Below are 11,239 nucleotides of genomic sequence, written 5' to 3'. Positions count from 1 at the left end.
CTTCTATCTTCCAGGAGCTGCTGTATTAGGAGGGCTCCAGCTCTCCCTGTCCTCTCCTGTAGTTGTCCTGAGTCCAAGTGCAGGTCACCAATAGATTGTCATTATGTACACAAAACCCTGGCTTGTGGGTTCAGAGTGCAAGATGGAGAGACACAAGGAGACCCTTGGACTGACCACAGTGCCTGTGTAATGAAGCAAACATATTTCCACATGAGTCCAGGAATCAAAGATCATAAAGGAATAGACCTGTGTTATTGAATATCAGAAGTGTTTTCTTTCGCAGGGATATAGCTAAAGTCAAAGAATATTGTGTCTTGTGATTGAAAGCCTATTAAAGGGCAGAGAAGTCAGGCATCAATAGTTATAAGAAATTCAGAGAACTGCATGTCAGAAGGGTGAATTCCTGATTGCCTACACCTGCCTGTGTGAGAAGATGCCAAGCTCATTTTGACTCAGAGTATCTTTCTCTCTGTCAGTCTTCTCACCATGTGGCTCTACCTTGTGGCACTGGTGGGTCCATGGATGCTTCTGCACTTATTTAGGGAGAGGCAGGTTGTTAGCCATCTCCAAGAGAGTAAGTCTTCATCACGGGCTGTGAATATGGATTTGGGAACCTGCTGGCCAGACAGCTGGACAAGAGAGGCATGAGGGTGCTAGCTGCATGTCTGAGGGAGAAGGGAGCCAAGCAGCTGAGGGTCAAGATACCTGATAGGCTGGAGACAGTGATCCTTGGTGTCACCAAGACAGAGAGTATTGGGCAGCCACTCAGTAGTTGGAAACAGAGGTACCATTGAGATTCCTGTCTGTGTTGTTGATTTTCTCTCTGTGTGTAGGGAAGGTCTCTAACGTCCTGTAACAGTTCCTGGTGGGAGTCAGGGTAGAATTGGAGTCATTACAGACTTTGCGACTCTCCAGCACATCAGTCTTTCCTCTTATCTCTAAATTTTGTCTTCCAAGATTACCCAGGACTAATTGTTACAAATAGCTGCTTGCCATAGGTTAGACCATATGTCCACCCTCCCTCCTCAGTGCTGGATCATTGTCTCCTTGAGACTGTGAAGTTATTGCATGTGCTGCCAAAGTCTCTGTGAGTTCATGTGAGCAGCAGTCCTATTGCGTTTGGAAGTCAGTTTCCTTGGAGTCACCCATCGCCAATGGCCCTTAAAAGGTTTCTGCCTCCCCATCCCCATAGATATCTTATCCTTGAGAGGAAAGGCATGAGGAGTGCCTTTTAGGACTGAGTGTGCCAGAGTATCTCAAACTATGCACATTGGCCACTTGTGTGTTTCTGTGTTAATTCTTGTCTACTGCAAGGCACATTTTTCTGGATGGAGATTGATCAATTCACTGGACTTTGAGTGTTGCTAGTAATATACATAAAGAGTTTTGCTACTGTATGTGCTCTTAGAAAAATAATTGTATTTATTTTGTCCGTAGAACCATGATTTATCTAGTCTCAGGTTCTTTGCCACCCTAGTAGTATCATTATGGATTCCATCTCAGAAAGCACACCTTCAATCTAATGAAAAGTGTTTAGTTACCCCCATGTCATTGGTACCTTTATTGTACCATACACCTTAAAGTCAGGTCACTGTGGAAGATCATAGGGCTTGAGGTTGGGTAATAGTAATGATTGCCTTTCTCCTCTGGGAATGTCCAGTGTATCTTCTGGCATCTTGAATCCTAATCAGTAGCAGTCAAGGTTTTAGTTGGGCATCATCTTGCCTTCTCTCAGTTGGATGACATCAGACAGTGTGGACTTCAGCTGTTGACTTACTTAGGATTTTACTGTTGTGAACAGACATCATGACCAAGACAACTCTTAGAAGGACAATATTTAATTGGGGTTGGCTTAAAAGTTCAGACATTCAGTCCATTATCATCAAGGTGGAAGCATGGCAGCATCCAGGCAGGCATGGTCTAGGAGGAGCTGAGTGTTCTACATCTTGTTCTGAAAGCAAACCAAAGAAGCCTCCCTTCCAGGGATCTAAGAGGAGGGTATTCAAGCCTATTCCCACAGTGTCACACTTCCTACAACAAGGCCACACCAACTGCAGCAAGGCACATCCCTTAATAGTGCCACTCTCTGGGTCAAATCTATTCAAAGCACTGCATTATCCTCCCTGACCTCCATAGGCTTGTTCAAACACATGAGTCTGTGGGGACCATACCTAAACATATCATAATGCTAAATACATCTAATCCAACTTCATAAGTCGCAATAGTGTGTAACAGTCTCTATACTGTTAAAAGTCCATAGTTCAAAGTGTCTTCTGTGATTCATGCTCTCTCTTAACTGTAGACCTCAAAGCTACACAGGAAAACAGCGGGGTAAACTTCAAACTGTGCGTCTCCGCATCTGATATCAAAGCCATCTTCAGATCTCCAACTCCTTCATTTTTGGTGACTGCAACAAACTTCTTTCTCAATGGCTGGTTCCACTCCCTGTTACCAGTTTTCCTCAGCTTATATACTATGACTCTGGCATCTCGAACATCTTGAGGTGCACAAGGTTGCTTCAACATTAAACGTCTTTGTTCCGATGTCTCAGATCCACACATGATCTTCTGGGCTCTTCTGAAGGGCTTGAGTCACATTTGAAGCTCTGCCCACTGTAGAACTCTAGGCTCTGGTTGATTGTACTCCACTGCTGCTGCTGTTCTTGGTGATTATCCTATGATACTGGTGTCTCTACTACACTGGGGTCTTCTGCTGAAACTAGGCTTTACCGGTAGCCTCTCATAGGCTTTCTTCACTATGCTAAGCCTCAATTTCAATGCATGTGACCCCTTTAGTCCTGGGTCACTTACTGCATTTGAGGGTGTATCTTCACCAGTAGCCTTCCCTACCCTGTCACAAGGCCAATTTCAGCTGTTCTCCATGACTCCTTTATACCTTCAAAACCAGTACCACCTGGATGATCCTTACACATTACCAAGTCCAGCTGCAGCAAGAAGTACCTTGGCTTTCTCTGGAACATAGCTTTTTTGTGCTCTCAGAAAAAACTTCTAATAAGATTTCACTTCATTGATTCTGGTCTCTTCTTAATTATCACTAATTTCATAGCTCAAGCTAACTATCATCAATTGTCTCAGTCCTTTCTATTCTTTTTTTAAATTATTTTTATTAGATATTTTATTTACATTTCAGATGCTCTCCCCTTACCCTTTTCCCCCCTTCTGCCCAGGAACCCCATATCCCATCCCCCCTCCTCCTGCTTCTATGAGGATGTGCCCCCACCTACTCCCCCCCACTCCCACTCCCACCCTCTAATTTCCCTACACAGGGCTTCCATCCTTCATGGGACCAAGGACCTCCTCTCCCACCTATATCTGACAGGACCATCCTCTCTTGCATATATAGCTGGAGCCATGGGTCCCTTCCTAAGTGCTCCCAGGCTGGTGGTTTAGACCCTGGGGGCTCTGGTTGGTTGGTATTGTTGCTCTCCTCATGGGGTCCCAAACCCTTTCAGCTCCTTCAGTCTTCACTCTAACTCCTCCATTGGGAACCCTATGATCAGTTCGATGGTTAGCTGTGAGCATCTGTCTCTGAATATGTCAGACTCTTGCAGACCTCTAAGGAGACAGCTATGTCAGGCTCCTGTCAGCATGCACTTCCTGACATGCACATCAGCATCTCTTCTTTATGACTGTCCTTTCTTATTACTATAATAAGGAATTAAAATGGAAACTAATTCTGCCTTCTTACTACCTTTCTAGGCCATTTGAAAGACACAGGTAGCAGTGTGTAACATACTTAGAGTAATGTGTAGATACAATTGTCTTCATCAGAATTTTATCTCTATGAAGGAATGCCATGATCATGGTAACTCTTATAGATGAAACATTGCATTTGGGCTTGCATACAGTTAAAGCTTTTGACTGTTTTCATGAGGTCTGGTGGGTTCTATGTAGTCAGGTTCTACAGAAGGAGCTACATCTATACCCACAGGAAGCAGGAACAGCAAGATTCTGGGATAGCTCATTTCCAGTGAATCATATAATCCAACATGGCCACATCCACCCCAACAGAGCCACACTTCCTAATCCCTCTCTAGCACTTTCTCAGGAAGAAGCATTTAAATATATAATACTGTGGATGGTATTTCGATTCTAACAACCACTCAAAGCAAAAGAAAGAAAACTCTGCAAGGATGGAATCAACTTGTAAGACATAGACATACCTTTATGGTGTCCAATTTAACAGAGGTGCGCCATGTTTTCAGCAACTCTTCTTAAAGGTAGCAAGTAAGAAGGGACTGCTGGCTGATTCCCAGGTAGAGAGCTGGGCCACTGTGTGGCTGTGGGCTGTGAGAGGCAGCTAGGCACCTGGTCAAGCACAGGCCTTGAAACCGGGATACTCTAAAGAATGGGTAGGAGTTCAGCCTTTATTCTGGGCCCTGGTTCCTTTCACTTATGCACAGGCCCTCCCAAAGAAATGTTTGTGGCCTTAGGTGACGTAGCACAGTAGTACAGGTAGAGGGCGTGACTACAGGCCTCAGAGCCTCAAGAGATCTTCATATTTCATATGAGATACTGAAAGGCCTGAGGACATAGCCAATTAAGCATTGCTCCTCAGACCCTCCTCCTTGCAAAAGATATTTAACTTCAGACCTTCTTGGAGAACACGGGGTACAGCTTCATCCACTTTCTGTCATGACAATAAACTTTTAAAACCATGGACTTCCTCTTATCCATAGGGTCCACTGTCAAGAACTGTAGAGGGGGCTTTCAACCTAATCTCCTGCTGGAGGACCTCTCTTGAGTTCCAGCCACAGAGGCCACCAACTCAAGCAGGCTAGCCAAGCCAGCCATGACCCAGCCAAGAGAGTTGCTGCAGCCAAGAGTCTCACTACCCCATGGGGCACCATCAGAGCTTCTCCCCCTTGTCCCTTTCAGCTGCAGGGCCTGGAGACCTCCAACACAAGAGCTCTGCCCCTGTGGGACATCAGTCTGAGATCTCCCCAAGGATAAAGGCATCCATGCTGTGAGCCAGCAGTCTCAGGCATGAGTTCTCCTCAGGCATGTGTGAATAACCTGTTCATATTCATTGTATCCTATTGTCCAGTAGAGACATGTCACAGTGGTCTTATTTTGTTGAATGTGCATTTCATCCATATGTAAACCTGTGTTTTGTGACTGTCTCTTTTCACTGTTCCCAGGACACTGGGGCCTTGTCAACAACGCTGGCATCTCCATACCCTTGGGTTCTAATGAGTGGATGAACAAACAGGACTTTGCAACTGTACTGGATGTGAACCTGTTGGGCATGATCAATGTGACACTGAGCATGCTGCCCTTAGTGAGGAAGGCAAGGGGCTGATTGGTCAATGTCTCCAGCATTATAGGCCAAGTGTCTTTCTTTGGTGGTTGTTACTGCATCTCCACTCCCTCAGGTACCGTACAGGGAAATGGTTCCCCAGAGGAGATTTGGGACTCCTGCTTCTTCTTTTTTATACTGCAACAAACTTCTTTCTCATGGCCTGGTTCCACTACCTGTTAGTACCTTTCCTCAGCAAATATACTATGTCTCTGGCATTTGGAACATCTTGGGGTTTCCAAAGCAACCTTAACATTACAGCTTTTTGTTCCAATGTGTTTATCCATTCATGACCTTCTGGGCTCCTCCAAATGGCTTCGGTCACATCTGAAGCTCTGCGCTCTGTAGAACTCTAGGCTCTGGTTGACTCTACTACACTACTGCTGCTTTTATTGTTGTTCATCCTATGGTACTGGCATCTCTAATACACTGGGGTCTTCTGTCGTAACTAGTCTTTACCAATAGCCTCTCAGGTTTTCTTCATTGTGCCAACCCTTAATATCATTGCATGACCCATTCAACCCAGGGACTTCAACTACAATTTATGCTCTACCTTTACCATTGGCCTTATCTTGCCTCTTACAGTGCCAAGTTTCAGCTATTCTCCATTACCCCTTTATACCTTCAAAACCAGTACCACCTGTGTAAATGGTTTTACACATTACCCAGTCCAGCAACAGTGTGAAGTACAACTGCCAGGAGCCAGCCCGGCTTGGTGGAAGGAGAAGGTGATCTTCTTTCTTCTCCTCTGGTCGGTCGGTTCTTGAGGCAGCCAAGGGGGATAGGAATTGAAAGAACGTCGGCGGGGGGTGGGGGTAAGACTTGGTCTTACAAGATTCGGGGTAAAGCCTTGGGCTTTACGAGATATTTAAGGTTGCTGTCTAATAGGGTTTACTTCTCTACGTTACTGTTACTAAAGTTTACTTACTAGTCTACTGTAGCTGACCTGCTATCTGTTTGATCCTCTGAGGCCAGAAATTGCAGTTTCTGGCCACTAGCACCTCAGCCGAGGGACAGCAGAGGATTAAGCCTTTGATCTGTCTCTGCAGGCACTGCCAGGCTCTAACTTAGGTCTGTTAGTTTGAGGTTGCAGGAAGAAAAGACACTTAGAAAAGTTAGAGTTTATTACTAAGTGTAAAGAATTTCCTATGAAAGCTATCTAAAAGACAAAGCGTGAAGGTCCTAAGTTGGGGAAAAAGGAAAAAAATTCTAACAAAGGAAAAATTCTAAGTAGAGAGATTCTAAGCAGGGAAGAAAGAAGGAGAGGAGAGAAGGAGAGAGAGAGAGAGAGAGAGAGAGAGAGGTAAGTGAGAGTGAGAAAGTGAGTCGCTAATGAACGTCCCTTTGTCTTATACATCATTCAGAGTACCTGATCACATGTTACAAAGTTCATCACAAGTTCACACCAAAATTCAAATCATAAATTGAAATAGAAGTTTACAACAGAGGATGTTAACATGCATATCCATTAGGAGTAATTATCTGGCTAAAAATCCATCACTTGTATAGCTCCACAGGTTCACTGAAGGTTTAAAACTATAACTAAGAAATTAGCGAAGTTTTGTATAGATAAACCCAGGCAATATTTTCTCTTCTGTCCTAGCACCTATAATAAATTGTGAGTTCCCTTTTAGTGACCTATGGTTAATTGTTTTACAACCACCTTGGAATGTACTCTGAGCAGGAGAGAGTCTGGTTACTATCTAAGTGCTGTTAACTGATGACACTTCGGAGACTGGCAGAGTTCTTTTAGCAGTTTTGACTATCAGAAAGGGACATAATACCAGTCCCACTATAAAAAGAGCTAAATAATCATTGATATAATTTTAGGCATTCTTATAGGATCATCATTAAGAGTTAAGAAGTCGTCTATTTGTCTATATAGCATCACTACAAGACAGTACATCTTCATGGGTCTGCAGAGATCTGCTCCAAAGAGGAGTGCTATTGCTTAGTGATTGTTATGCATGTTTACTACTTCTGCTAATAATAATAATAAATAATAGGAAAAGCATATTAATAGCAGGATCTTTCCTAAAATATGTTCAGCATAGCCTTGCTGATGTGGCACACTTGTCGCAGATAATAATCCAAGGCAAGCATTTCAGGATGATCAACTGCTAATTATTAGCTTGTCCTATTATGGCTCCTGACATACAACTTTGGCAGTTTCAAGCTCATGCTCATTATCCTCAAGGAACAAGCATTTAGACACATTCCCTTGAGGTGGTGGTCAGTTTGTATATCAGGTGAGAAAGGGTGTTCTTGGCGTTCAGAACATGCTACTCTGTTCCTCTTGAACCTCTCATGATCATGGAGCTGTAAGTCAATTCAGGGATGGGATGTCATTTAAGAACAGCAATTTCCATGAGCTGAGATACAGGTCATACAGTACATAGTTTTCCTTGAAGATTTTTTGTGGTCCTTCTGAGGAAGGGCGACAGCTTAGGCTTGGATTTCAGACACATGGATTCTCCAACATAGAGAATAGAAGTTCTCCTCTATGCTGGTATGAGACAGGAGTGGTGGGAGCTGAATGACTACCTTAATCATTCCTTATTCTGCATATATCTGAAATAGTTAAACAGATTGGACCAGATGTGCAACAAGGACCTGTCTTTGGTGACGGATTGCATTGGAGCATGCTCTGTCTGTCACCCTCACACCTGATACTCAGCTGGGTGGCATGCCCACCAGCTCTTCTACCTCCCCTTGAGCTACCTGCCCACCTCTCTTGTGGATGCCCTTGTCTACTGGACTTCTTCAAAGCCTGAGAAAGCTCTCTGAAGTCATTACCTATGTAATAGTTGGAGATATAAAGGTACAGTTTAAGGGAGGGAATCCGTAGGAGAATGTATAAGGGTTGAGGGAGACAGGTCATTGCTCTGGGGTTATTAGTCCACACTCTTCATCCCACTAATGTTTTTGTGATACTACTCAAGACTGATGGTGACCAAAGAAATAGCCAAAGAATTCTACCAAGTATTCAGATACAAAACTGCTGGTTGTTTCCCAGGCTCTGAGAATCATGGCCTACCATAGGATCCATACAAATGAGGAGGTTAGGAACAGCTTGTGCCAAGCACTGTACTGTGTCCTTCTATGCAGGAAATGCACATCCCATGGTTAGTTTCCACCACTGTACAGCATGGTAGTGTCCCTGCTCTGAAGTCACCCAAGACCATCCTGTGGTGTATAAGGGGTGTCACAAATAATTTAACAGTCATGCCCTTGAATCAGGTCAGCTGGTCCTGGGTGGGAATTCAGTTCCTGGTGGTGAGAATCCAGTAGAGGAGGGAGAAACCAATTTTTTAATGATTTTAAAATCATGGCTTTTTAAAAATTCTTTTTACTTTTAGAGCAAAGTATTAGGTGATCTCCTGTCCCCTGTGATTTAAACAATGGTTTTGCTGGTTAGTGAGGTTTAGATTACAGGGTTCAGGGAGGTGACCTGAGAAGGGTTTGTACAGGAAGCAGGCTTATCCTTGAGTGTCTCAGCCTTTCCAGCCACTGAGGTGGAAACAACTCCTCTCCATTAAAAACTTTCCAACAACAAAAAAGGCAGAATAATTGCATGCAACAGAATTTGCCTATAGGCCTCAGGTACACCACTCCCTCCCTACAGACTCACTATGTATCCATCCCTTTCTACAAGCCCACTAAGTGACTGTCCCTCCAGGCAGACACACTAACTTCAGTTCCCTGAACATAATTCCCTGAAGAATCCCTAAATGGTCATCACTTCCTGCCGATTTCACTAAATGACCATATCTTCCCTGGAGACTCAGTAAGTGACCATATCTTCCCTGCAGATTCAATATGTGACCATCATGTCCCTCAGAACTATTATGTGATCATCCCTGTAGTCTCACTAAGTGACTGTCCCTTCCTGCAGAAACACTAAATGATCATCTCTTCCCAGAACACTCACTAGATAACCATCCCTTCTTGCAGACTCACTAAGTGACCATCCCTTTCCTGCAGACTCACTAAGAGCCCATGTCTTCCCTGCAGACCCACTACATGAGGATTCCTTCATATAAGATTTACTATCTGACCATCAGAACAAAGCATGTCTGATTTTTCCTCTGGCCTTATCCCAGGCCACTTCTCATGTCCCCTTCTTCAATCCTACTGCCAAATTCCTCCAGTAGAATGTAGAAAGTTTCCTTCTCAACTCTGGTCTTCATTTTATAGGCAACATTTTTGCAAAAGAGGAAGGGTCTTAAAATTGCTGTGACCTCTGAGACCTGGCTTTGCCTGCTGCTAGGTTGTTGAATCTCAAGAATAGACTGAGAAGGGAAAGCATGTATGGAAGACACAGAGAATCCTGGGCTCAGTTGAGACTTGCCCTGGAAAGAGCCTTCCATAGATGCCTGACTACTCTTCTCTCAGTAAAAATTTGGAGCTTGAGGAGCCAAACTTGTAAATAAACAATAATTTCTGGATTAATGAAAATAGAAATTCCTCTACCATATCATGTACCATCTATTTAACTTATTTTATTTTAAAAGGTTTGTTTTAAGACCTTTGAGCATATTTGTTTGTTCTTGTATGACATGTATGTGAAAGTACCTTCAGAGGTGAAAAGGAAGATGAGGGCCACTGGTTAAAAAAGTTATCAGCCATACAGTGTGGGTGTCAACAATTGAATCTGAGTTCTCCATAAGACCAGAAAGCACTCTTTACTCCACTCTTATTTTTCCAAAATCTGTATTTATATTGTAGTCTTTATTTTTTGACGTGTCTCACCACATAACAAGCTTACTATAATGTTGTAATCTCTAGCCCTACTGTCTTCATCATTACATAAGCCACACTGTAGTAATCCTACAGCATCTCTGCACATGATAGCCTGTGAGGAAGCTGGTCAGGAGGTTAGACCAATCTAAGTACTCTCTGGAGCATCATACTGGCTCCACAGGGAAAGGGGCAGCACCTAGGACAGATCTACAGCCCTAAGAATAGGTAGAGGCTCAAGAACATCATGTTATCATTGAAAAACATGTAGTTAGCAGGAAGTATCCTATAAAGTTGTTCAAGGCTGCATGCCACATCCCTAAAGGAGCCTCCTTTCCTCCTCACCAGGGTTCCATTGTTGACAGAAACAAGTGTGCATAGAGGGACTCAGGAACTGCAGATGCCACAAGAGGCTGTCTCTTTAATGTGAGCATGACAACTGCATTGTACACAACCCAATCCCATGCCTCCAAACTGAGATCCTCACCCATTACAATACAATACAATTTCTGGATCCCCAGTTAAAACTGAGTAAGAACACCATGTGGTCAAGTCTAGAAACAAGCTTAACTGTGGGCCTATTTCCACCTTTGCAGCACTGACTCTAGGCTCCACCTCTCTTCATTTTACATGAAGAAGAAAGGGTGGATTGAATGGGATGCACTGCCATTTGGCAGAAAGTGCATCCCCCTAGGGTGAACCAGACTCCTGGTCCTAGTAGATGGCTCAGTTACCATCTATCTAAGTAGATCAGAGCAACCCAGAGATCAGAAGACTTGTAGTGTTGGAAATTCACAGGCTCAGGCTTGGAATGGGACCAACCCACCCTATCCAGGATAGGGAAGAGGAGCAGCTGTGCTCTGTCATCTGGCCTGTGGGAGAATCTCAGGAGGGATTCATGGACGAAGGGAACCTACATGAATCAGAGAAGTAGTCTGAACAAAAGCAGGTCAAAGACCAGAGATACAAGGAATTAATAATTATGAGAAATTCAGAGGACTGCATGCCAGAGGGCTAGAGTCTACAATGCCTACACCGTCTTGTGTGAGCAGATGCCAGGCTCATTTTGACTCAGAATCTCTCTCCTCTCTCCTCTCCTCTCCTCTCCTCTCCTCTCCTCTCCTCTCCTCTCCTCTCCTCTCCTCGCCTCGCCTCGCCTCGCCTCGCCTCGCCTCGCCTC

The 11,239-nt window shown here is 44.0% G+C and overlaps 1 pseudogene; it reads left to right on the top strand.

Annotated features, from left to right (window-relative positions):
• The first annotated feature begins 486 nt into the window (after nucleotides 1-486).
• Nucleotides 487-11,239, top strand: part of LOC114608139 — a 13,726-nt pseudogene continuing 2,973 nt past the window's right edge.

Source organism: Grammomys surdaster, unplaced genomic scaffold, assembly GCF_004785775.1.
Source record: "Grammomys surdaster isolate TR1022 unplaced genomic scaffold, NIH_TR_1.0 125877, whole genome shotgun sequence".
Classification (NCBI taxonomy): Eukaryota; Metazoa; Chordata; class Mammalia; order Rodentia; family Muridae; genus Grammomys; species Grammomys surdaster.
The sequence above is the reverse complement of the archived record's forward strand: the minus strand, read 5'-3'. Positions and strand labels throughout refer to the sequence as shown.